The sequence below is a fragment of the Panicum virgatum genome, chromosome 2K, assembly GCF_016808335.1.
Source record: "Panicum virgatum strain AP13 chromosome 2K, P.virgatum_v5, whole genome shotgun sequence".
Classification (NCBI taxonomy): Eukaryota; Viridiplantae; Streptophyta; class Magnoliopsida; order Poales; family Poaceae; genus Panicum; species Panicum virgatum.
Genome location: NC_053137.1, coordinates 52,359,081 through 52,384,101, shown reverse-complemented (window position 1 = coordinate 52,384,101; position 25,021 = coordinate 52,359,081). Strand labels below are relative to the sequence as shown.

General features: G+C 46.1%; 1 pseudogene; it reads left to right on the top strand.

Moving 5' to 3' along the window:
- LOC120695434 overlaps positions 1 to 25,021 on the top strand; it is a 34,286-nt pseudogene that overhangs the window by 6,779 nt on the left and 2,486 nt on the right.

The following is a 25,021-nucleotide window of genomic DNA, read 5'->3' as shown; positions in this document are numbered from 1 at the left end:
GGGATGTTACACACCCCTTTGGCGGACCGTCCGCCTTTCACATTGTACAACCCACCAGAAGCAAAATCGTCTCTGGACATTTTCTCAACTGACCTGCGGACTGTCCGCACCCCAGGGGCGGACCGTCCGCCCTTCACTCTTAAATCCCACCAGAGACCCAACACGTCTCTGGTCAATTTGTTAAGTGACCTGCGGACCTTCCGTTCCCCTTGGACGGACCGTCCGCAGTCCAACCTTTCAGCCCAAGACAGAGAAACAACATCTCTGGACGACCGATATGCAAACAAGTTTGCCCCTCTTGATAGTACGGCCATCTATCCTAAATCCGGTCATGCACTTCTCTACACAACATTTGATCGGTGAAATGAAATGCCCTACAAGTCATACATTTGTCTTGCGCATTCATTTCATCTTCCCAAATATTGATGCCACAAAAGCACCAAACTCCATCAATCCTTTTGATCATCATCATGAGTCAACACTTGGCTTGATCTTTCTTGAATGATATGATCCACTCCATATCATCACATGACCTCTTTGGTCCATCGATATTGACCTTGCTCGCTCTTCACCGTTGCCTCGGTCCATCGGCGCCAAATCTTGTCCAAGCTTCACCGCCTCGCGGTCCCTCGCTTCAAAGCCTTGGCTTGCCCTTCTCCATTGCAACCGGTCCATCAGGCCAAGCCTTGTCTTGATCTTCTCCACTTTGGTCACATAACTCCATGTCATGTCTCATATGCAATGAGCTCCTCCATCATACTATATGAGCATAGCATCAACCCTTAGCCATTTCACCTCCATGGCACATGTTGCTCATACTAGTGTCTTTGTGTGGACTAATCTCCTGTGTATCTCAATATAAACACTTATTAGTCCACCTAAGTTATCACTCAATTACCAAAACCAAACAAGGGCCTTTCAAAGTGTTAGGGAAATTTTGGAGAGAAACAGATGAGAAAAAATTGGCATGCTTGTGCTGCTGGGCAAGGGCAAATGCAGGTAGGTGGAAGATGCTGCAAAAATTAGGATGAAATTTGCATGATGGTTTGCCACATAGCGTGTGTCTTTATTTATTTTAAGTCCTGCAATTTAATGAAAATATCTATTATCTTAATACAACAGTGTTAAAAGAAGCCACTACGTTCGCCGAGAGGGTATAGAAATTTCCACGTTAATCTAAAATAAGAGGAGAACCTAGACCATTGGGTTTTATGAAAATCCAACTGTCTATATTATCCCATGTTTGCATATTATATTAAAAATATCCACACACGATAAAAAATTGTGTATTTGCTATTGTAGTCGGACACCTGAACTAGGACTCGATTAACCAAGAAAGATAGCATGGTTCGATTCTAAGCAGGGTCATACTAGGACTCGATAAAGGCAGGACGATCAAGGCAGAATTGTACTAGGACTATAAAAAAACAAAGGTAGCTTGCTTATGTTTCTAGGCAGGATTAAAAAAAAAAGGAAAGATCACATCATAAAACATGTCCGTTTCTAAATACATCAAAATTTGGTTCCTCAGGTCCAAGGCCGCCTCTGCCACACATATTCTCACGCTCGGTATATAAATAGAACGCTAAAACAATTGGTACAATTAACTTTGTCTTGCATAGTTCTTCCTAACCGAAAGAGTTTCTCCGTTATTTCTCAACCAGATCTCTCAAACAACTGGCCCTAGGAATGCATCAACTGAATAACAAGTATAGTGTTAAAAGAAGCCACCTTCCTGGGAGGGTCTAGAAATTCTCACGTTAATTTAAAAAAGAGAAGAATTTACACCATTTAGTTTTATGAAGATCTAACGGTCTGTATTATTCTAAAGAATCTATATCACACTCAGACTCTATTGTTTCCGATCTAAAAAAAGACTCCATTATTTTTGTGCGAGAGTGTTAAAAGAAGTCACTATGTTTATGGAGAGGGTTTAGAAATTCTAACGTTAATTAAAAAAGATAAGGATATACTCCCTATGTATAGACAAAGAATGTTGTTTTGGATAAGATCTGGGTCAAACATTGAGAATATAAATCATGAATAACTTTTAAGTTATTGAGTTTGAAAAAGTGAAAGCCATATGAATAGATTTTTTAAAAGAGCTCTTTCATAAAAATATACATATATCACTTTTGATCAAATATTTTTTTTAAAAAAATAAGCAGTCAGAGTTATGCTTTGGAGATCCTGTTGCTATTCTTAAAGTCTTCTATTTTCTATCTGGGAGGAGTACATTGTTAGATTTTATAAATATCTAACGGGCTAGATTAACTCGAAGATAAATTTCCACGTTAATCTAAAAAAGCAAAGGATTTACACAATTAGATTTTATGAAGATCTAATAGTCTAGACTTATTTGAAGATAAATTCCATGTTAACCTAATAAAGAGAAGCATTTAAACGGTTAGATTTATAAAGATCTAGCGGTTCATATTAATTTAAAGAATCCATATTTAAATAGCCAAATTAGAAATTAAAAAAATAGAATAGACCAAGCTTATAACGTCAAAGATTTTTCACAAAAGATATGGAAATCTATCTTTCATCCATGTGATATTCAAGTCAAAATGTATTGCATTAGGAAATATTATTATTGTTTTTTCTCAGCGCCATGGGAATGGGTCCCCTTAGCTCTGGACAGATCGGGGGTAGATAGACCCAAGGCCATTATATATATTGGTGTATATTAGTATTAGGAAATAATTTGATTTGCAATTTTGTGGACAAAAGGCATACGCAAAAGGGAAAAAATTATCAATCATACGGCAGGGCATGCAAATATATATATCGTATATATATTGTTGCCCCCCAAAAAAAAGGTTGTCTTGGCCAACAACTAGCATCAATCAATCATGCAAAAGGTTTTGAAGGGAAGAGCAACTGTACATGAGTGGTGATATGATCTAAAGAAACCAACTCTGAATCAATATTTGACATGGATATACCTAATTATGGGCCGTCCAACATGATGAAGCTTACTCATCTGTAAAATACCATTCCAACTAATATGTTGATCCAGTTTGGATAGAAATTTTCGATCGGCAATAAACAATAGGTTGGATAGAGGTCGAATTTTCTTACACAAAATCCAAAAAAACTGGCCCGACCTGAAAATTGTACATGAAAATTGGGTTTAACCCAGCCTGATCACATATCGGGCTAGACTTGGATAAAAAAATCCGACCTGGTGGCTAAGTCGGGTCGAGTTCGGGCTGAAGAGAATGCCGAGCTTTTTTTGACCCGACCCTGATTAGATATATATGACCCCAGATCAAGTATGTATATTAAGTTGCGGACCATCTGATATGCATCTTCATTAACTAAAGTGTAGTGGGCAGAACCTTCTTAGGTCTAAATGTAGCAAATGGAACGAGCACAAGGGGCTATACCTTGCTTGCATAATAACAAATTTATTGATGCAGCCGCCGCAAAACAAGGTGAGCATGTTTAGATCTGTTGTAGCAATTGGAGAGATTGGATATGAAAAAACAATGAAGACAATGTATCCACCACTCATTAAGTTTTTGACTAATATTCAAAAACTAATTCTAATGATCTCAGGGTAGTGTATATTAATCCATTCATCTAAATCCTATTCTTAAAAAAATAAGAGTAATTTTTAACCATAACTAAAACTTTTAGACTAAAATATTCACTACCAGTCAATCAACAAATGTATTTCTATTGAAAGTTTATTTTTTATATTACTTTCAATAAATACCAAAATTATGTTTCTGCGTGAGGTATTCTAAAAATTTATATGCCACAAAATATTATGGTGGGAAAAACATAGATGCTACCTTCGTCTAGGATATTGGGACAAAACAATTACAATGACATCACAAACAATACTATTTGCATAAATTTCTTTTAGAGTAGAATATAAATGTGATTACATCCATTCAAAATTATTTACAACTTTAGTTTTTAGTTTTGTCGTAAGTGGAACATTTCTATTCACTGACCAGGATAGTAAAATATATTAATTTTTATAATGCCAAATAAATACACTATAAATATATATTTTATGATAGATTTAATGAAACTAATTTGACGTTATAGATGTTGGTACTATTTTCTATAAATTTAATTTGAATTAGATTAGTTTCAATTAGAATAATGATAATACATACCTAATAAAGTGACTAATAATTTAGAATAGAAGCAATAATATAGAAAATATTAAATATCTAGCTACCCGCGCTATTTGCGCAGGCCACCTTGCTAGTTACTAGAAACACGACAGTATGTGCTCGCAACAAAAGTGATTGATTTTCAGCTATTTTTTATTCAGAAAGTATGTTGTATGACCTTTTCTTTTCTTAAGCACCAGTAGAAAGCTGCAGAAACATTCCCATTGAGCTTATGGCGTCAAATTATGGTTGGTTGCCAAGAATGGGACATAAAGTAGGCCATAGTTTTTTTCTCCTGGGGCTTATAGTATTCCAGAATCAATTAGCCCTGCTTGCTCTTTTTGTCTGTAATATTGATTCTATCCCAGTATACTAATTTATATATTATATTTCCACCATTTTTAGGTCTACAAAACAACTGACTACACTTTACCAGAGGACATGGTAGAGCAAGCCAAACATATCTTGAGGAGATGTCATGGGCTTCCACTTGCCATATCTACAATAGGTGGTCTTCTCGCCAACAGGCCTAAAACAAGCATAGAATGGAGGAATCTGCACGAACACCTTGGAGCAGAGCTGGAGTATGACCTCCGCAACATCCCCAAGGTGATTGTCTCAAGTTATCATGGCTTGCCGTATGACCTGAAGTCCATCTTCTTGTACCTCAGTATCTTCCCTGAGAACCATGAGATCAGACGCACCCGCTTGCTCAGGCGGTGGATGGCAGAAGGCTACATAGCAATGAGGCGTGACATGCCTGTGGAGGTTGTAGCAGCGCGTTCCTATACCAGGCTCATTAACAGAAGCATGATTCAACCTTCTAAGGTCAGCCCTAGAGAAACCGATCGCTGCCGGATTCACAGCATGGTGCGCGAGATCATCCTTTCCAAGTTCACTGTGGAGAACCAACTACTACTCATCGAGGAGCACTCCAAAGAGGCTCGACAAAGTAAGATACGTCATTTGGTAGTATACAGATGGAAGAGTAGGGATGAGAAGCTGCAGAACATAGACATGTCATATATCCGATCATTGACAATCTTTGGGGAGTGCCCTTCATCTCTCATCTCTCCAGAAATGCGGCTGTTGCGGGTGCTGGACCTGGAGGACACTGTCAATATGAAGAACGGTGACCTCAAGCACATAGGGGAACTACAACACCTAAGGTATCTAAGTCTGAGAGGAACAGATATTTCTAAACTTCCTTCTTCCACTACCGGACTGTGCCTGTTTGCCGTGTGCCAAGGGCACACGGCAAATGCCGGTTTACACTCGGCAAAGTGTTTGCCGAGTGTAACACACGGCAAACATCTCACGGCAAACAACGGCCGGCAAAGAGCTAGTTTGCCGTGTGTTACATCTCGGGCACACGACAAACACTTTGCCATGTGCATTATTGGACTTACGACAAAATAAAGTGCACTGGCGTAATCCCGTTGACCAGTCTGTTTGCCGTGTGCCGTAACGGCTTGGCACACGGCAAACACAGCCCCTTTGCCATGTGCCCTGTCCTAGGCACACGGCAAACATAGCCATTTTTGCCGTGTGCCACGTGGACAGGCACACGGCAAAGAATGGCAGCTTTGTCGTGTGCCTTGCCATGGCACACGGCAAAAAATGGAGGCACTCGACAAAATTAATTTTCAGATTCATTTTTTTATTTAATCACAAATATTTCAGATTCCAATCAAATTAACATCACAGGCAATTCATATATATTGCATCTAATGTCACGATCATTTCATATATCACAATTTGCATCACATTCAATCCATAGAAGTCCAAATGCAAATATAGCAAATATCGCAATGCATACAAGCCCAAATGTAGTCGAAACATGTCCATACAAGCACAAGTTCAAACGATAGTCTATACAAAGAAGAGTATATGTCCATACAACCACAACTCATGACTACGGCGGCGGCGGCGGCGGGTGCTGGAACTGTTGCATGTAAGTCACCCAATGAGGAGGCGGCCACACATTCTGAGGCATCGGCGAAGGGGACATTTCTGTTGGCCCATCATTTGATGCCGCCGATTGAGGCTGCAAATTCAAAGTCATTAATTTGAAGTCTTTGTTTCTAAGTCTTTGTTTGTAAGGCATTGTTTCTCAGTCATGATAGGGTTGTCTATTAGTCAAATAACGATAAATGAAATTAGAAGGTTGTGAAATCGCTCACAGGAGTAGGGGTAGCTGCACGCAAAGGGATATTAGTCTGAGTGAATTGCGGTGGAGAAAGACCCATTTGCGAGCCCAGAGTCTACATGAACTGAAAAGCCAGGGCCAGCTGCATCTGATTCTGCTGGGAGGCTTCCTGAGTCTGCCGGGAGGCTTCCTTTGTCTGCCGAAGGTCTTGCTGCATCCTCTCCCGCTCGACCGCCCATGCCTGCTGCTGTGCTAGGAGTTGTGCTTCAAAGTCTCGTTGCATCTGGGCCTACAAAATTAGATTGCATGGTTAGAGTACCAAGAAACATATGTCAAAATTAATAGACCTTTGCTGTAATAGAAATAACCTTAAGTGCCTCCATCTGGATCTCCGTAGTGCTTTGACGTGGGCGTATGGCCGGGCTAGAGCTGGTGCTCCTGGCTCGAACATGCGCGAGAGTAGGAGTACTGGCGGTGTCAATCAAGCTATCTCCAATCCAGTACCGGCCATGCTTCTTCCCTCCTCCCACCCTCATCACGACTTCTGCATCAATGGGCTCCGTGCTCGGATCAAAGTCCGGCCCATGCACCTCTGTTTCCATCGAGTTGTACTCACTGAGGCGACTGCGGACAGTCGCGTGGCTGTACGCTTCTGGGGGGTCCGCCGGGTTGTAGTTGACATCCAATGTCGCCTTCCCTTTGTGGGCCAAAGCCCACGCCTTGATCGGGGTGCAAGGCTCGCCTCCATGTGAGGCCGACTGTGAAAAAAGAAAGATGATTACAAATTGTGTACGGTTGAGCGTTAAAATGAAGAAATGAATTCACTTACCCATCTGGCCGCGTACTGTCATAGGTGACTGTTGCCCTGATGGTGCGGTGCACCTGGCATCATCAAACGCCACTGCCGGCAAGACTCAGTGCATCTCCACCCACCTGGCATCATCAAACGCCACTACCGGCAAGACTCAGTGCATCTCCACCCAACCTTCCGCATACCACCTGTCGATTATCATGTCCCAGCACTATTCATTCCCGGCTAACCACCAAGGAATCACCTGCAGGTCATACATGACATATAAGAAGATCAACTGTAGCATACTTCATTTTAGTAAAAGTCAATATTAATAATATTGTATATTTACCCTCATATATTGTTCCTGAGTTAGCCTGAGGTTTCGCACAGCCCCTTTGTTGGTCTTCACTTTTTCGAGGCGACGTTTGTAATCACAGTTGGCCTGGATGCGCGCCTCGTAGAGCATATCCGCCACCAGCTTGTGACAGGCCGTGTTTGCCACTTCGCGTGCCACGGTCATCATTCCCTCCTCGCACCTGTAGAAATCCTGCACATGATGATGAACGAAGCCATTATATCAAGAATGTCCAATTAATGAGATGTATTGACAATTATAGCGCATACAAGACTTACCTGTAGACTTACCCGCTCTGCTTTGCTCGCAAAGCACCTGCCTTCCCGGTCCGGTCTATCGATGGCTTGGATGTAGTGCTCCCAAGCCGACGCCGGCTGAAGACGGCCGTCAATCTCGATGCATCCAGGGTAGTGGTCCTTGCAAAGCAGGCCCAGAATGCCATTGGGGATGCGTTTGTGAACACCTGGAACGACAATTACAAAATTCCTGCCAAAAATATTTGTGTAAAATTGGAATTGAAATATATAAGTACGAAACGTAATGAAATAGGCTAAAGTTACTTACATTTTACCGTCCGGCCGAATAATCGGCCGTTGCTCGAGCGGTATAGGTCGGTTCGGGAGACGAGCGGGGCCTCGCATCCAGATGGCAGGTATGTCTCCTGCCACCCCTCCCTGGTTGTCATCCTCCTCACTAGAGGCCTCCTCCTCCTCCTGGTCCTGCTCCTGCTGCTGCTGGTCCTCCTCCTGGTCCTGCTCCTCCTGCTCCTGCTTGTCCTCCTCCTGGTCCTGCTCCTGCTCCTCCTCGTCCTCAGGGGAGGGTGACCTCATGCAAGGCCCCCTCGTCCTCCTGCTACTCCTGCCGCTCCTCGTCGTCTGTGACGTGCCGGCATCCTCATCTAGTGGAGGCACCGACGAACTTGCCTCACCCCTCCTCCTCCTCCTCGTCCTCCCTCCAGCCATCTGGGAGGACTCACCTCTCCCAGCTACTCTGCGCAGCACAGCCTCCAACGACTGCATCATACCTCCGTTGCGCCCCACCATCTTTGATCTATCACCTGAAATTAAAAGGGGCAAACCAATCAGAACAATATTTAGAAATTAATTAATGCAAGTAGTACAAAAATAAACATAATCCGAACATGTATTACAAATTAATTGTTGCAAGTAGTAAAAAACAAACATAATTAGAACAAGTAAAAAACTGATATAATTGTTGCAAATACGGATCTTACATGTATTAGAAATACTCTTCAAGATCGGGATTAGCTGGATCGTAAGTCTCATCATTGTTATCACGTCCGTCGATATCATCAACGGCGTGCTCCAAAGGAGGAACGCTTTCATCATCACTGTCATTGCCTAAACGCAATCGCTCAAGTAATTCCAAGTCCTTCATATTACGAACCTCATCCCCAGCATCCTCGTGAACAAAACTTTCATTGTCTACTTCCATTCCGATTGCTTCGGTTAAATCTATTTGGAAACTCTCTTGTAGCCCATCTTCTTGAAAGAACTCTCTTGTATATGTGTTTGGGTCTATGTTGTAATCTTCATTGTTCGGGACAGGTAGTTTACCATGAGGGGACACCTTATACACAACATCCCAACCCTTGAGACGATTGTCGGTTTGGCACGGGTATGACAGATAATAAACTTGTGTCGCCTGTTGAGCTACAACATACACATCATCTCCTGGGTACACGGATGACCGCTGAATTTCGGCTAGCCCAATATTCGGGGTACGTCTCACAGCTTGAGGATCAAACCAATGACATTTGAATATGACAGGTTTCAGAGGTACGGACCCATGAAATGACAGTTCGTATATTTCTTCAAGTGTTCCGTAGTACTCGAGCCCATCATCTCCTGGCGTGAAAACTCCAGTATTTGTTGTTCTTCGATTGGGCCGAATCTGCTTGTGCTTTGTTGTATGAAATCGATATCCATTCACGTCATAAGCTCCAAACGACTTGACCCTATAGGCACAACCATTGTCAACCTGCTGCAACTCGGCACTCATCGACGCATCGTTTTGTGCCTGCAAGTTCGTCATATTATTCGCACGTACGAGCAACTTGTAATGTCATATACTACAAACGAGCTGAATTGGACATTACCTTCTGTTTGAACCAAGAATTGAAATCAGGACTTCCATTTCCCGCGCCCTGTCTAAGTAGGGTCTCAGTTTCATGGAGGCTAGGTGCCCTTGATCGACGCCAGAATTGCATATGAAATTCTCTATACAAAAGACGAATGATAGGGTTGGATGCAGAAAAGTGAAATGACTTGAGAACTAAATGAATGCTGAGAACTTACTCTATGTAGGGCAAAACTTCGGAAAGATTGGTCAACACATATAGCATGATAGCACGCCACTCTTGAATATCCAAGGTCTTAATGGTTGTAGCACTTGCACTTCCGAGTTGGCCTCGGAAAAGACTCAGGGTGGAGTTAGATTCCGCAATATTGTAACGAGGGAGTGGATTGTGGTCGCTAGGAAGGTTGTCAGCATAGTATTTTGATGTGAAGTTTGATACCTCCTCTAGAATATATGCCTCTGCAATGGAAGCTTCAATTTTGCAATTATTTTTACATTTAATTCGAAGTATCTTTTGACATCTCTCAATTGAATAGCACCAATGGTGCTGCACGGGCCCACCCATTCGTGCCTCGTATGGGAGGTGCAAAATCATATGCTGCATCGGATTGAAGAAGCCAGGTGGAAAAATCTTCTCCAGCTTACAGAGCAACACAGGCGCCATTCTTTCCATTTCTTCAACTACTTTTAGAGATAACTTCTTAGCACAAAGCTGGCGAAAGAAAAAGCTCAACTCTGCCAGCACTTGCCAGATTTGATCAGGGAGGTAGCCTCTAACCATAACTGGAAGTAGCCGCTCGATCCATATATGGTAGTCATGACTCTTGAGCCCTTTGATTCGCATAGTGGTCAAGTTCACTCCCCTTCTCAGATTCGCCGCATACCCATCAGGGAACATCAAGGTTTGGAACCATTCTAGGACTTGTCTCCTCTGGGGCCTCGTCAGAACGAAATCGGCCTTAGGCTTTCTCCACGCCTTGCCTGATCCGGGAGGCCTCATTTCTAGCTTTGGTCTATCGCATAACGTTGTCTGATCCACTCTGGCCTTAACATTATCCTTTGTCTTATCTGAAATGTCCATGATTGTTCCGAACAATGCCTCGCCAACATTATTTTCGGAGTGCATCATATCAATGTTATGTGGAAGAAGAAGGTCAACCATATAGGGGAGCCTCCACAAGCCCGACTTCTGCGCCCAAGCATGTTGCTCACCATATCCCACAAAACCCCCACCTTCAGCATTGATCACGAGACCATCTAATTGAGCACGAATGTCGGCACCCGTCATCATTTGTGGTGGATGGTCTTTAACTTCAACACCTTTTGTAAAGTTCTTCTTATCTCGTCTGAATGGATGGTCAAGAGGTAGGAATTGTCGATGTTTGTCGAACGAAGAATACTTGCCACCCTTCCGCAACCAAATGAACATCAATGCTGCCTTGCATACTGGACAAGGGAACTTCCCGTGGACACACCAGCCACAGAATATCCCATACGCCGGCAGATCATGCAGGGAATAGTGGTACCAAACATACATTATGAAGTTTGTCTTTGTAGCTCGATCGTATGTCCAAACCCCATCGTCCCAAGCACGGAGCAAATCGTCAATCAGGGGCTCCATGTACACACTCATATTATTTCCAGGGTGTTCAGGAATTATCAACGACAAGAATATGTTCTGTCGTTGAAAAATAACGCCAGGTGGGAGATTCAGTGGGATAACGAACACGCGCCAACAAGTGTAAGGGGCAGCCGACATTCCATAGGGATTGAAGCCATCTGTCGCCAGCGCAACACGTACATTACGAGCCTCCAAAGCTTTGTGATGATGAATCCCGTCGAAATGGGTCCATGATTGGAGAGAGGACTATTTTTGGACCTGACATGGTTAAAGAAGCCGAAGAACAAGTTCATCTGATTCAGGAAAACTTGAAGATTGCACAGTCCCGTTACAAGAGTTATATGGATAAGCGGCGTGACCCACTTGTTTTTGAAATCGGTGACCACGTCTATCTGAAAGTCTCACCGTGGAAAGGCATGCAAAGATTTGGAGTAAAAGGAAAGTTAGCTCCTCGCTATATCGGTCCATACCCAATTGTGGAGAGGTGTGGTCCTGTAGCTTATCGGTTGAATCTTTCAGCAAAGTTTTCTGCAAATCATAACTTCTTCCATGTATCGCAACTCAAGAAGTGTCTTAGAGTTCCAATTGAAGCTATTGACAGTGGCACCATGCAGTTAGAATCTGATCTTACTTATCCTGAGCGTCCTATCAAGATACTTGATCGCAAGGATCGAGTTACTCGTCGCACCACCAACCGATTCTACAAAGTTCAATGGAGTAATCACTCCGAAGATGAAGCTACTTGGGAGAAAGAGGAATTTCTGAAATCCAAATATCCGGACTTTTTAAATGCTCATTCAGGTATTTCACCTTTGAACCTTCTCACCTTATGCATTCTATCGTGCGTGAATCTCGGGACGAGATTCTTTTAAGGGGGAAGGGCTGTAACACCCCGGTGTTGATTCTGGTGTTAATCTCGTGCTTCATCTGCTAATCATGTGCTTCACTCGCTAATCATGGCTTAAGAGCGTCATTGGCGTTAATCGTGTTCGCATTGTAAACATCGTTTTAGCCATGTTTGACCCTGTTTTTCTCGATGATCCGAGCTCCAAATCAACTTTCGCCTAAAACAAAAGTTGTAGATCATCTTTTTCCTCTACAATTTCTAGTTTGGCCAAATTTCAAGTTGTTACATGAAATTTAGAGTTTTAACTGGTCAAACTCGAATCAATTTCAGTCAATGAGCTTACTATTCCTCCCTGTAACTCTACTATGCTCGCCGCGACCGATCGCCGGCGACTCCACGCATTGCGCGCGCCGACGATCCTCGCCCTCCGTGCGCGTGGCTTATCTAGTCGCGTGCCCTGGAGGCTTCTCGTTCCTATCCCTTTCTTCCTTCTCGAGCGAGCAGAGCAGCCGAGCCGCGCCATCGCTCACCCTCCGGCCATAGCTCGCCACCCCGCCTCGATCCTTCGCGCCAGAGCCTCCTTCGCCTCGCTCTTTGCCTCCTCCACCCGTTCCGCAGCTCGGCCGTGCCCAAACCCGGTCGGAATCGAACCCGTCGAACCCGGCCGCCATTGAAGCTCCACCGAGCTTCGCCCCCTTTCGTCGATGTCCATCTTCCGGCCTTCCTCCATCCAATCCAAGAGCACAGTGAGCTTCCCTATACCCTACTCCATCTCCCCGGCCTCTTCCCTGTTCGTTTTCCGCGCCACAGTCGCCGGGAACACGCCCCGCCGCCGTGCGCCGCCGCTTACCGCTGCCTGCTCATCGCCCGCCGCCCTGGAGCATGCGCTCGAGCTGCTGCTGCGTGCACGGGGGCCGACCACCCTTGCTGAGCCTATTCCAGCCCTTCCCGGCCGTTGCCCCGCTCCACGTCGCCGGGGAACGCGCCGCCGCCGCCTCCGCCCTGGGTGCGCTGCCGCCAGGCCATGCGCACACCTCTACGCCGCCCCAAGCGCGCGCCCCTGCCCCCCCGGTTGCCCTGGCCGCGGTCCGGCCGGGCCGTGCCGCCAACCGGCCATCGCCGGCGGGAGCCAACGCCGCGCGCCGCGAGCCCACCTGGCCACGCGCCGGCCATGACCCCGGCGGACTGAGTAGGTGAAGCAGGGGAGGCGGGGGAAAACTGGGAGCTGGGCTCCCACTTACATGTGGGGCCCAGCTGTCAGCCCCCTCCCCCTTTTTAGTGTTTTTTATATATATATTTTGACTGAAATCTTCCAAAATGCTTAGAAAATTCTAGAAAAATGCAAAAAATGCAAACTCAATTTTGTTGGGTTAGTTAAATTCCAAACTTCAGAGGAAAATTAACCTTGTTTGTGCTACATCAGTTGCTTTCGTGCTATAAATTGCCTTGTGTTTAATCTTCATTCATTTATTACTGTTGTTTCGTTGTTCTAAAAATCATGAAAGTTATGCAGTAGCCTAATCTTTGTATGTGTAATCCACTGCAAAAAATTCTTGTGCTAGTGCTGTGCACTTTTGGGTAAATCTATTTATGTTTAGTTTAACTTGCTAGAGTTAAAATAAATGTTTTCGGTCAGCAATAAATGTTGGAAAAAAAATTGTGTGGCATGCTTTATCCAAATCATGTTATTCTGATAATTTCTTGTGGCTTGATCGTATCTGCAAGTTGGGTACTTGCTTTTAATTTGTTCCTAGCTAGGCTCTTTTCTTTTATATTTGTGGTGATTAATTCTTTCATGCATGTGAGTTTGCAACAAAACAAGCCACTGGTTATTTTGATCCATGTTGTTTAGGGTGGTATTTAATCCTTCGAAGCGAGTTAGTAACTTTTGATTGATAGGAAACACTTCAGGCTAAAAGGAATTAGCAACCGAACCCCCATCTCAGCACTACACCATTCCTTTGGACCGTAGTTTTGAGAGTGCTGTTTATCGGTCATGCCTGTGCTTCTATTTGCGTGTGTTGCATTTCATTGCATCGTTTCATGAGTCTCATGCATGGCATACTCTTATTCGTATAGACGCCGAAACCGAAGTCGCCTATGAGCTGATTGCCGAGCCGGTCCAGGAGCCTTCCGCAGAAGAACCGCAGCCAGGAGAAGTCGTTGATCAAGCTCCCGAAGAAGTAACTAACCCGGCTGACCTGCAAGGCAAGCCCCGGTGCATAACCCTTAATTTCAGTATTCAATAATTGTTATATAATATTGTGCATTTAAGTTTCTAGGAGATGATTGGAACCTTAGATGCATGATCCCTAGGTTTCCTCAGTCGCTCTACTAGTATACAGGTCGTTAGTACTGCAATGCTTAATTAGGATTTGGTAGAAGACGAGTGATTCCTGTCACTCGCGAGATATAGGTCTTGTTACTTATGAAAAAGTTACTAGAGAATGAATCTTTGAGAAAAAAAAGAAAGGAAAAATGGAGACAGGGTGGAGATGAATTGGTTATGGATATGGAAGTTATGGAAAGTGAGCCTCCGCCTGTGTCGGTTGAGGACCGTACCGTTGTTGGCACTACTGATCGAGGATTGAACAGTACTAACCACATGCCGGAAGTAGGAGGTAGTCGAAACCGGTAAGCTCAGTACCATATGTGCACCGGTAGCCGGACTTGATACTGTCTTCACTAGTGGAGCTAGTATACAAACTCATGGCTGACCCTTCGATGGTATCGGTGGGGCTAGCAGTCCCGGGTCGCAGGGCAGTTCGGTTATTCAGTGTGCATATGTGAAGGGTTGCCACGTAGGGTCCGACGGGGCCTATATGTGACGTGTGTGTTAGGTCCACCTTGCAAGGTTAAATCGAATCGATTCGCCGTGACTCGCGGATATGAGAACCTTGATCTCTCTGTCACATCGTAGTAAAGAAGTGGAATGAGTTTGAACTGAGAATGTTTGGCTGTGTTAATCTGAAAAGATAATATGATCAACCATGCGTGCTCTAGATGTTTAGGCAAATCTAGTTGGTACATGATAAACTTATATTGAGCTAAAATATTGCAAGTAAGGATCCAGTACTAGTAGCTTTTCAGCAAAACAAACTCCAGAGCCAAAAAGCTTTTCATGTCTAGTTAATGGGCTAAGTATACTCATGGACGGGTAAGTCTTGCTGAGTATTAGAATACTCGGGCTTGTTGTTGCCTTATATTTTAGCAGGGTACGTTCCGGAGGACTCCGAGGAGATCTGCGCCTCGTGGATCGGTCAACCACTTCCTCCGGGTTGGTCGGTCGAGTGGGTCCCGTCTTCGCCGTGAAGTACGGGCAGGTGAGCCTCACATCAGTGGGCAAGGTGTGAAGCTCGTCTTTGTCTGCGACGTTATCTATCGTATTGTTTTGAAGCTTGTTTTTAACTCTAAATTACTTTCCGCTGCGTTTGAACTCTGAGGTTTGAATTGTAAAACTGGCTTGTAAACTCTTATTGTAGTTTAAGTTGGTGCTCCTGTTAAACTCGGGTTGTAAATGACTTTGAACGCTTTTGTTGCCAGTAATCATCTGTGCTCGTCTTTTGGCAAGAGTTCCTGTGTAATCGATCCTGGTTACAGCAGGCGGTCTGAGTGTACTGGTTGAGTGCAGTAATTCTGGTTTGAGTTTAAGTATTAATTATTGCACTTGATTGATATTATTTGGACTGTCCTGTGACAAGAACTAACCCCATCTACGCACCCTATCAGGCTGTCCAAAAAATGTGGACAATTCGAAACAGATACGGTCATACATATGCAAAGATCTTCATATATCCAACCGTATCTCTTTCGAACGGGTGACGCCTAACTCGGTTACTCCTATACGAACATGAGATGGAATGAGGGGCAGTTTGCACGTCCTCACCTAGGGCTCGAAGGCGGGCGAGTCGATGTCGCACGTGTCGGTGCCGACACCTTGACGACGGTGTGCAATAACCTCCCCTGCCAAAATCAAAACAAATAAAGTGGTGTCAATTTAAGTTTCCAAACCCTGCAAGAAAAATCATGCTCTACACTAGAGATCCTATAGATGCAAACCTACGACGGCCGGTCGGGCTCCGAGACACCAAGGCGGGGATGCTTGTTCAGGCAGCCGGCTCAAGGCTGCCCGAGCGTGGCGTGGGGCTGTGGCACAGCGGCGGCATGTGGCACAACGGCGGGGAGGAGCCCGGCGCCGTGGACGGGCCGCGCGGCCGGCCTGGCGTCGGGGCCGTGGACGGGCTGCACGGGCGGCTCTGCGAGGCTGGTGGCACGGCTAGGCGGCGGCACGACGCGTGCGGTGGCACGGCAAGGCGGCGGCTCGGCGAGGCGGCACGGCGAGGCGGTGGTGGCTCGGCGAGGCGGCGGCAGGGTGAGCGTGGCGGTTCGGCGAGGCGGCACGGCAAGGAGGCTCGGCGAGGCGGCGGCACAGTGAGACGCCGCCACGGCACGCGCGTCAGGTCAGCGAGGCGGCGGCACGGCGATGCGGGGGCTCGGGGAGGCGGCACGGCTAGGCGGCGGCTCGGCGAGGCGGCGGCACGACGAGGCGAGGCGGCGGCAAGGCGAGGAGGCGGCTCGTCGAGAAAAGTGTGTGTGCAAGGGACCGGGGCGAGAGCTGTTATGGCCAAATGTGGGCCGGCCATTTGCCGTGTGCCCAGATCCAGGGCACACGGCGAACAACGTCTTTGCCGTGTGCCCCGATCCAGGGCACACGGCGAACAACGTCTTTGCCGTGTGCCCCGATCCAAGGCACACGGCAAAGAGACTGTTTGCCGTGTGCCACGATCCAAGGCACACGACAAACAAGTTTCTGTTAAATTTAAATTTCACCAACTAATTCGATTTAAAAAATTGTTTTATGAAATTAAATTGAATGACCAATCAAAAAACATTGCCAAATACAGTAAACAACTCATGTTTTATGATTGTAACAAAAAAAACTATTATTTCATGCGTTTCAAATTGTATCAAACAAATTGTTTCCATATCCATATCATGTTTAAACAAATTTGATTTAACAAAATTTAATGTTTTTGTCTCCCAAAGTGCATAAACATTACGATTTTGATGATTCTTTGAGAAAAAACATTATTTCATGCGGTTATAGCTCAATTTCAATGTATGTTGACATGATATGATTTAACTGAAAAAAAAGAAAATTAATAAATGGATCTGAAAAAATCCCAAATTTTGGCAATCAAGAATCTAAGTATGATATTACATATATAAAATTTTTGGAATTGAAAAATGGATTGGACCATCACTCTGGCTCAAAATATGAAAGATTTCTTCTCGAGTTCACGGATCTTCTTCGGATATGCTTCTATTACTAAGGACCATACGTCTAACATTTGCGAAACCTACTTAATTTTTTACCATAGCATAATCACAGGAAATTATTGAATCATGAAAAATTTTAGAATTTTTAGACCTCATATGCTATTTATAAAATTTTAAAATGGTTCAGCCTCATGTTACCGGGCATGGTTCGAGAAAAAGGGTTCTCGATATTGCATCTGATTTCATGGATACGACCTCGGAATGGACTCAACGACATGAATTTGATTTTTGGATGAATTTTACTACATTTGTCAAATCAGTTCCAGTGCAAATTGGACTTAATTCTAAGAAATGTGTTTAATGAAATTAAATGACTAAATATAGCGAATAGATTTTAAAAAATACCAGATGTTTATATCAAATCTCATATAAAATATATGTATTTTTGAAAATTTTGGGAGGGATAATTTAATTTTTTCTCCAATATTTTGCCGTGTGCTTAGGCTCTGGCACTCGGCAAACAAAAAAAACCCACTGAAAAATTTTGAATTTGCCGTGTGCTGTGGGCTGGCACACGGCAAAACTGGCGACCCGTTACAGTTTCAAAAAATTTGTCGTGTGCCAAATGTTTGCCGTGTGTTTTGTCCGTTAGCACACGGCAAATACGTGAACCCGTTACGGTTTGAAAATTTTTGCCGTGTGGTTATTGTTTGCCTTGTGTCTCGTTCTGCTGCACACGGCAAAAGAGTCCTTTGCCGTGTGACTGTTGTTTGCCTTGAGCTTCATTTGAGGCACACGGCTAAAGTTTCCTTTGCCGTGTGCCTGAGTTTTGGCTCACGGCAAACAATTGGGCACATGGCAAATATTCAGTTTCCCGTAGTGTTCCTTGCGGAACCTTTGGTACCTAGAGACATTAGACATCAAGACACAAGGGTGAGACAACTCCCCGGTGGCATTGTCAAACTTGAGAAGCTTCGATATCTTGTTGCTGGCATCAATTTCACAAAAGATTTGCTGCAGAAGATGAGGGATTCAAGGGGAGAAAATCATGAAGCCCGCCTTTTTGGAGATATAAAAGCTTTTCTAGGCTGCAACCACAGAGAATGATGTGACGTTTCCAACGTACGCGTGGACCATCTGTGTGTAAGAGTTCCTGAAGGAATTGAGAAAGTAAAGAACTTGCACATGTTGGGGGTGGTCAATGTTGCTAGGAGAAATGGTGTGGCAGGAAGGTTCAATAAGCTGATGAATTTGACAAATCTGCGACGACTCACGGGGCTCACCGAGGAAGAAGGCCAGGATCTGTGCAAGTCAATAGCAGGGCTTAGTCAATTGCAACGGCTTGAATTGCGCTGTGTCTCAATTAAATTTCCTGCCAGAATGGATGAACCAGAAATACCAAGACATCTAACTTCACTGAGGCTTTGTGGTAAACTCATTGGGATGCCTGAATGGATCAGTTCACTCAACAATCTAGCGACGGTAAAGCTTCTAGGGACACGACTGAATCAGGAGGACATCATGCGCCTTCAGAATTTGAGCAACCTAGCTTTCCTAGGCCTGTGGGAAAACTCCTACACAGAGGAGTCGTTGCGTTTCTGAGGAATGTTGAGTACTCTATCCTGCTTGTGATGAGTGAATTGTCAACCGTGCGGTGTGATCGTGCGTTTGGTCTTTGGATTGCAGGTACACGAGCGTCGAGTGTCGACGGGGACCTGCCGTGGAGGTGCTATGGCCGATGGACCATGCGGTGGACGGCGGTGGAGGGCAGCCGGGACCGAAGCTCGGACTGGGCGGCAGCTATGGCGTCCACTCCTGGATCGAGGGCGCAAGCGGCGACGGAAGGCGGTTTCTTGGTTTGCGCCACAAAACCAAGGAGGCGGACGGCGGTTGAAGACGCCAAGACATGGAGGCACGGGCGTCGGTCTCGGGACTGACGGAGGCGACGGGCGTCGACGGCGTCTAGGGCCTCGCTGCGGGCGAGGAGGTGACGGGCGTCGGGCGGCGTCTAGGGCCTTCAGAAGGCCGAGGCGGGAATGGCGTCTAGGGCCACGGCGTGGAGGCGGGAATCTTCCCGTGCGTGAGGTTTTGGCGGTTTTCTCAAAACCGGCCACCTACCCAGGTTTCGCGGACCTTCCAAAACCGCGAACTACATCTTCATCAAGATGGCGGCATCGTGGAGAAGACTTCGCTTCGAAGAAAGAACCTCAGCCGTCAGATGAGATCGTGTACAGGGGGTGCTGCAGGCCAACCGGTCTAACCAACCGGTCTGACCGGTCCAGTATACCGGTCTAACCGGTCCCGCGGGTATAAATACCCCTTCACTTGTGTTAGGTTAATTGTGGCTTTTGTAATCTGTTCGTGGACTCCTCTGTTCTCCAGGCCGCCGCCCCTGCGTCTCCCTCCCCCTGTTCTTCTCTTTAGAGTAGGATTTGTTATGGATTTGTGAGACTTTGTATCAGATTTGATTAGGAAAGGAGGCCCCATCCTCCTTGTGCCCTCTGGGCTTTTGAATCAATTCAATCCTGTCCCTGTTGTGCTTTTTGTGATGGATTTTCATTTCTATTTTGGTGCACTAGATTGCGATGGTTCGTAGAGCTCTTTGGTGTGATTCCCGTGCTTCTAGCCTCGTGCCAAACCCTCTGGAATCACCAGTGCTTCAGAATTGAAGTTCTTGAGCTTTTGAAGAAAACCCCAATCCTTCTTGATCTCCCCTCGAATTCTCGAGTTTCTTTGATTTTTAGGTCGAGATCTCTTGGGGATATGTTCACGGGGTAGGGGCGAAGCTATCCCCCAAGTTTCATCGATTGTCGTGGTCGTTTGTTCGAGATTCACAGTTTGAATCTAAGTTTTCGGGGGGTTTATGGGTGCCACCGGTCAGACCGGTAGGCAAGACCGGTCAGACCGGTCTGCTAGCTTTTGCACAGCCGCACCGGTCAGACCGGTCTAGTGCACCGGTCAGACCGGTCCTGGCAAATCCGTTCTGTAATTTTTCAATTCGCTTCCAATTTGCTTCTGAGTCTTTGCTCGCTCGTTCTAGGCCTTTTGTGTTGGTTTAGCTTTTCAATAGCTATTCCAAACCTTGGTCAGAACGCTTGAGGGTTTGGGTGATTTTGGGATATAGGCCGACGGGTTGAATTTCGAAAGAAATTTTGATCGGCTCCCATTCACCCCCCCCTCTGGTCGCCAGTTTCGGTCCCTCAATTGGTATCAAAGCTTGGTTGAGGTTTTTAGTACATTAACCGGTTCGAAAACCACTTGGCGACCATGACGAGTCTTGGGAAGATCCCGGTGTTTTCCGGCGAGGACTATGCCTACTGGAAGGTTCACATGAGAGCCTTCTTACAGAGCATGGGAGCCGAGGTCTGGGATATTACCAAGAACCAGGCTTACGTGGTGCTTGCCGCTCGGGTCACTCCTCTTCAAGTGACTGAGCACGAGGCTAACGCTAGGGCTGTCAATGCCCTGTTCGCTGGTGTTTCTCGTGCGGAGTTCTCACGCGTCCAGGGTTTTCAGGAAGCCCACAAGATTTGGACGTGTCTTGAGAACTACCACGAGGTCACACCTCAGGTCAAGGCCAGACTATTCGAGACTCACCGGCGTGAGTACGAGAACTTCACACAGGAGTCGGGTGAGAGCATTGACATGATGTTCAGTCGTTTTCAGTCGATTGTGAACAAAGTCAATGCGAACAGATCTGCTGATGCCCTTGAGTACACAGAGCACGAGAAGGCCCTCAAGTTGCTCTACGCACTTGACCGCTCTGTGTGGGATCTCAAGGTGAACACGATCATTGAGTCTGCTGGCTATGAGACTCTGACCGTGAACGAGCTTTTCAGCAAGCTCAAGGCCACAGAGGTGGATAACCAGACACGAGCCAAGCTCAATGGTGCCCCTCCTTCCAAGAGCGTCGCTCTTGTGACTGGCCCAGGTGGATCGAGCTCTAACGCTAACTCTGCTCTTGGCTTTTCTCTTGCCTCTTTGCCTTCTGTTTCAGATGAGCAGCTGGAGACGCTGGGCGACGACGACTTGTGCCTCCTGATCAGCAAGTTCCAGCGTGTCTACCACAACAGGCAGAGGAAGAAGAACCCCGGGTACTACAACTGCGGCGACCTGAACCACTTCATCGCCGATTGCCCCAAGAAGTCCGGCGGTGGCCAGAACAACCACTTCGACTACTACCGCCACCGTGACCGCGACGAGGGAGGCTCCAACAAAGAGCGTCGGCGCCACAAGCACCGCAGTCGTGACTGGGGAGGACGCTTCGACAAGGAGTCACTCAAGAAGCGCTTCCAGTACAAGGCCAAGAAGCGGGAGAAGGCCTTCCTGGCACAGCTCAGCGACCTCGACAAGAGCTCCGACACCGACCGCTCTTCTTCACCGACCTCCGACGACGATGACAAGAAGAAGAAGAAGAAGCGGGATAAGGAAGCCATCGGCTTCATCGGCCTTTGCTTGGAGGCCGGTCGGCGCAAGGGTTTCTGCAGCATGGCGGGTGAAGCCGATGGTGCTCGTGCGTCTTCAGTTGGACATGCTACACCGACGCACGCCGACTCTTCACCTGGATCCGAGAGTGATTCAGAGGTAAACTCCACGATCGACCTGCTAGATACAGAGGTTAGGGAGTTGTACACCGCTCTCGACAACCAGAAAAGGCTACTTAAGGAAGCAGCTAGAGAATGTAGAAAGCTTAGGGCTGAGCTGGCTTGTGCTAGGGAGAAATCTAGTGAGGATGAGTGCGCTGGCTGCATATCTCACATGAACGATCTTGTTGCTCTCCGTGCAAAGCATGATGAGAACGTAGCGAACTTAGATGTTGCTATGACTTCGCTTTCAAACGTGTCTCATGAGCTCACTAAGGCCAAGCATGAATTAGAATTGGTTAAGGACGCTCTAATTGTTAGTGATGTACTTGAATGTGATGAGTGTCCTATCTTTAAGTCCGATCTAGCATCATTGCAGTCCAAGTTTGCTACTGTTGTGTGCGAGCTAGAGGAGATGAAGTCTAGGCCAGTTTTGCTTGGTGCTTGTAAGCTTTGTCCCACACTTAGGTCGGAGCTAGATGAGAAGAACGCTTTGATCAAGTCTTTTGGGAAGACTAAGGTCGTAGAGTCTAGCCCACCTATTGACTGCTCTGTTTGCCCTGGTTTGATTGCTGATCTGGATAGTCTTGCGGTAGAGAAAGCCAACTTGGAGAATGAGAATACCTATCTTAGGGCGATTCTGAGTTGGGTTTCTAGCAGTGAGCCGCAGTTGGGCATGATGATTAAGCAGTTCAAGCGTGGTGATGGGTTTGGGGTCGGTTACACATACACAAAATCAGATTTTGATAGGTTTTATGGTAAGATTGGCAAGGCTGCTGGGAACACTGCTAGCACGAGCACGCAGCCTTCACTTGTTGACCCCGTGGATGGTGTGCTGAAAGAACCACAAAAAGCACCTCCACAGAAGCAGGTTTGGGTTCCAAAGCCCAATGAGCTGAGGAATCCCCTCGACACGCTCCCTGCTGCCGCAGCCCAGGTTGCCCAGAAGAAGGGGGCTACTCCTCCCCATCCGCAGGCTAGGCCTCCACCTCCCAAGCGTGAGGTGAGGTACCACTGCGATTTCTGTGACAGGGAATGTCACCTGGAGGAGTTTTGCTTCAGGAGGAAGCAGGTTGTGAGGCGAGAGCAGGAGAGACGGAACGCAGACATGTACTCTGCTCGGGTGCATGGTCCTTCTCGGCGTGGTGGTAGGCAAGATGCTAGGGCGCGCCGTGTAGGTGGAGGTCAGGGAGACGGTGGTGGTTACCGTGCTCCAGCGGGTGGTCGCTTTGCCGGTCGTGCTCCTAGTCGCTTTCAGTACGGCTATGGACCACGGGACCGAGGCTTTGGAGGAGGTTTTGAGGCACCACGCTTTCCTCGCGGTGGTGTTCGTCAGCCTCGCGGTAGACGGGATAGGGGATACGCTTTGCCTAACTTTGCTTACCCTTCTCTAGAGCAAATGGCTCGTCACTGGTTTGCTTCTCACTTTGATAACCCCAGTGTCGAGATGTTTGCTCCCCCTATGTCTCGTTGGTGATGCAGGTTGGTGGCTTGGAGAACAAGTGCTCCATGGATCTTGGTCTTATGCAGGTTTGATCAAGACTTGATGGTTCTCCAAGGCTGATGGATAGCCCATGATGGCTTTTGTATCCTATGTATATTTGAGTTTGTCATTTGAGTTCTTTGTACATTCTATGTTTGTGTAGCTTTTCCTCCTTAGTTCTGGTGGCTAGTTCAAGTATCTCCTTCATATCGTCTTGCTACAGTGGTTCATACTGTTGAGTGCCTTAGGTTTGTTCTAGGGGTATTTTTGTATTGGTATCTACCTAGATTTCCTATTGGTATCTCTATGCTTGTGTAGCCTGACTAACGCCTAACCATATGCTTGAGCTTGTTTTCTCTTGGTACTTGGCTTCCTCTTGTTGGTGTATAGCTTTGTCTTATGCTAGGTCCCAGTGTGTTGAGGGGGAGCTCTACTACAAGTTGATGATCCGGAGTTACTGCGCCGGCTGCAGGCTCCAGCCCCTTCTGCTTCGACTATCTCAACTCAGGAGGACAATCCAGTACCACTACTTCCACTTCGATCGTTCACCTCTACAAGAACCTGTTCGAGCAGAAGGTGGACCCGCTGAGGACGCAGGGGAGGTGACCTCGAGCTTGCTATGCTCTAGGTCCAGCGGGATCTTCATCGAGGTATGTAAGTGTTTGACTTGTACGATTTCTTCCCAGGATAGACTTGTGGTTTTCTGATTGTTACATTTTCATGGTACTCAGTTGGATCCATTTTGGTCTAGTCCTGTGTGTCTTTGAGCCTATGTATTTGCTGAGTGCTTCATTTGCTTAGCTTTTGGCTTGTCTTTGTCTTTCTCTTAGTTTTAGTTTGGTAGTTGCATTGTGCATATGCATTGTACATGTTTGCATTTTGCATTGACTCACTTGCACTAGCATTCTTGTATACACTGCTATGATCTTCTAGTGCCTGCTAGTGTGAGTTGATAAATTTGATCATGTATAGTTTGCTCCACTGTGTATATGACACCATCTGAGTTAAGCTATTTTGATTTGAAAATCTGAAAACATGATCACCCTGTCTTGGCTACTAGCATGTTAGGGCGTGTGGATATGCTTTGCTATCTTATTCATGCTAGTGTAGCCTTTCGATTCAGCAATTCATACTTGAAATGATCTAAATCTGGTAAAATTGCTTGAACTGTTCTTGAAATGGGTTGAAAAGATCCAGGTGGGATTGCTTGTCGCACTGATCGAGCTTTCGGGACGGCTCACTTTGCACTTGTGAGAACCCGGGCAAGGCTGTGCATGACTGAAACGAGTGCCTTAAGCTTCTGATTGTCTTTGACATAGGCTTGGCCTCGTTGCTAAGTAAAGCATGATAAGCTTTCAACCCTTGGCATTCAGAATTGCTTGATAAAAATTTGGTTGAAAAATGAATGTGTACAACATGCTTTGGCTGGTTTGGCTCACTTGTATGAGTATGAGTAGCACTGCTTTCCATTCCCTACTTGTTAGTGCTAGATCATGGGTGATGCTTTTATTTCTCCTGAACTGAACTTGCCTAGCTCTAGAATGATTTGATATACCCTGTTGAGCTAGATGCAGGTCTTGTTTATGGATGCACACGTGCTTGTGACTAGATGTCGCTCATATCTTTGTATCCCTGAATGCTTTCACTTACACCTCCTGCATTGCATTCATTGCA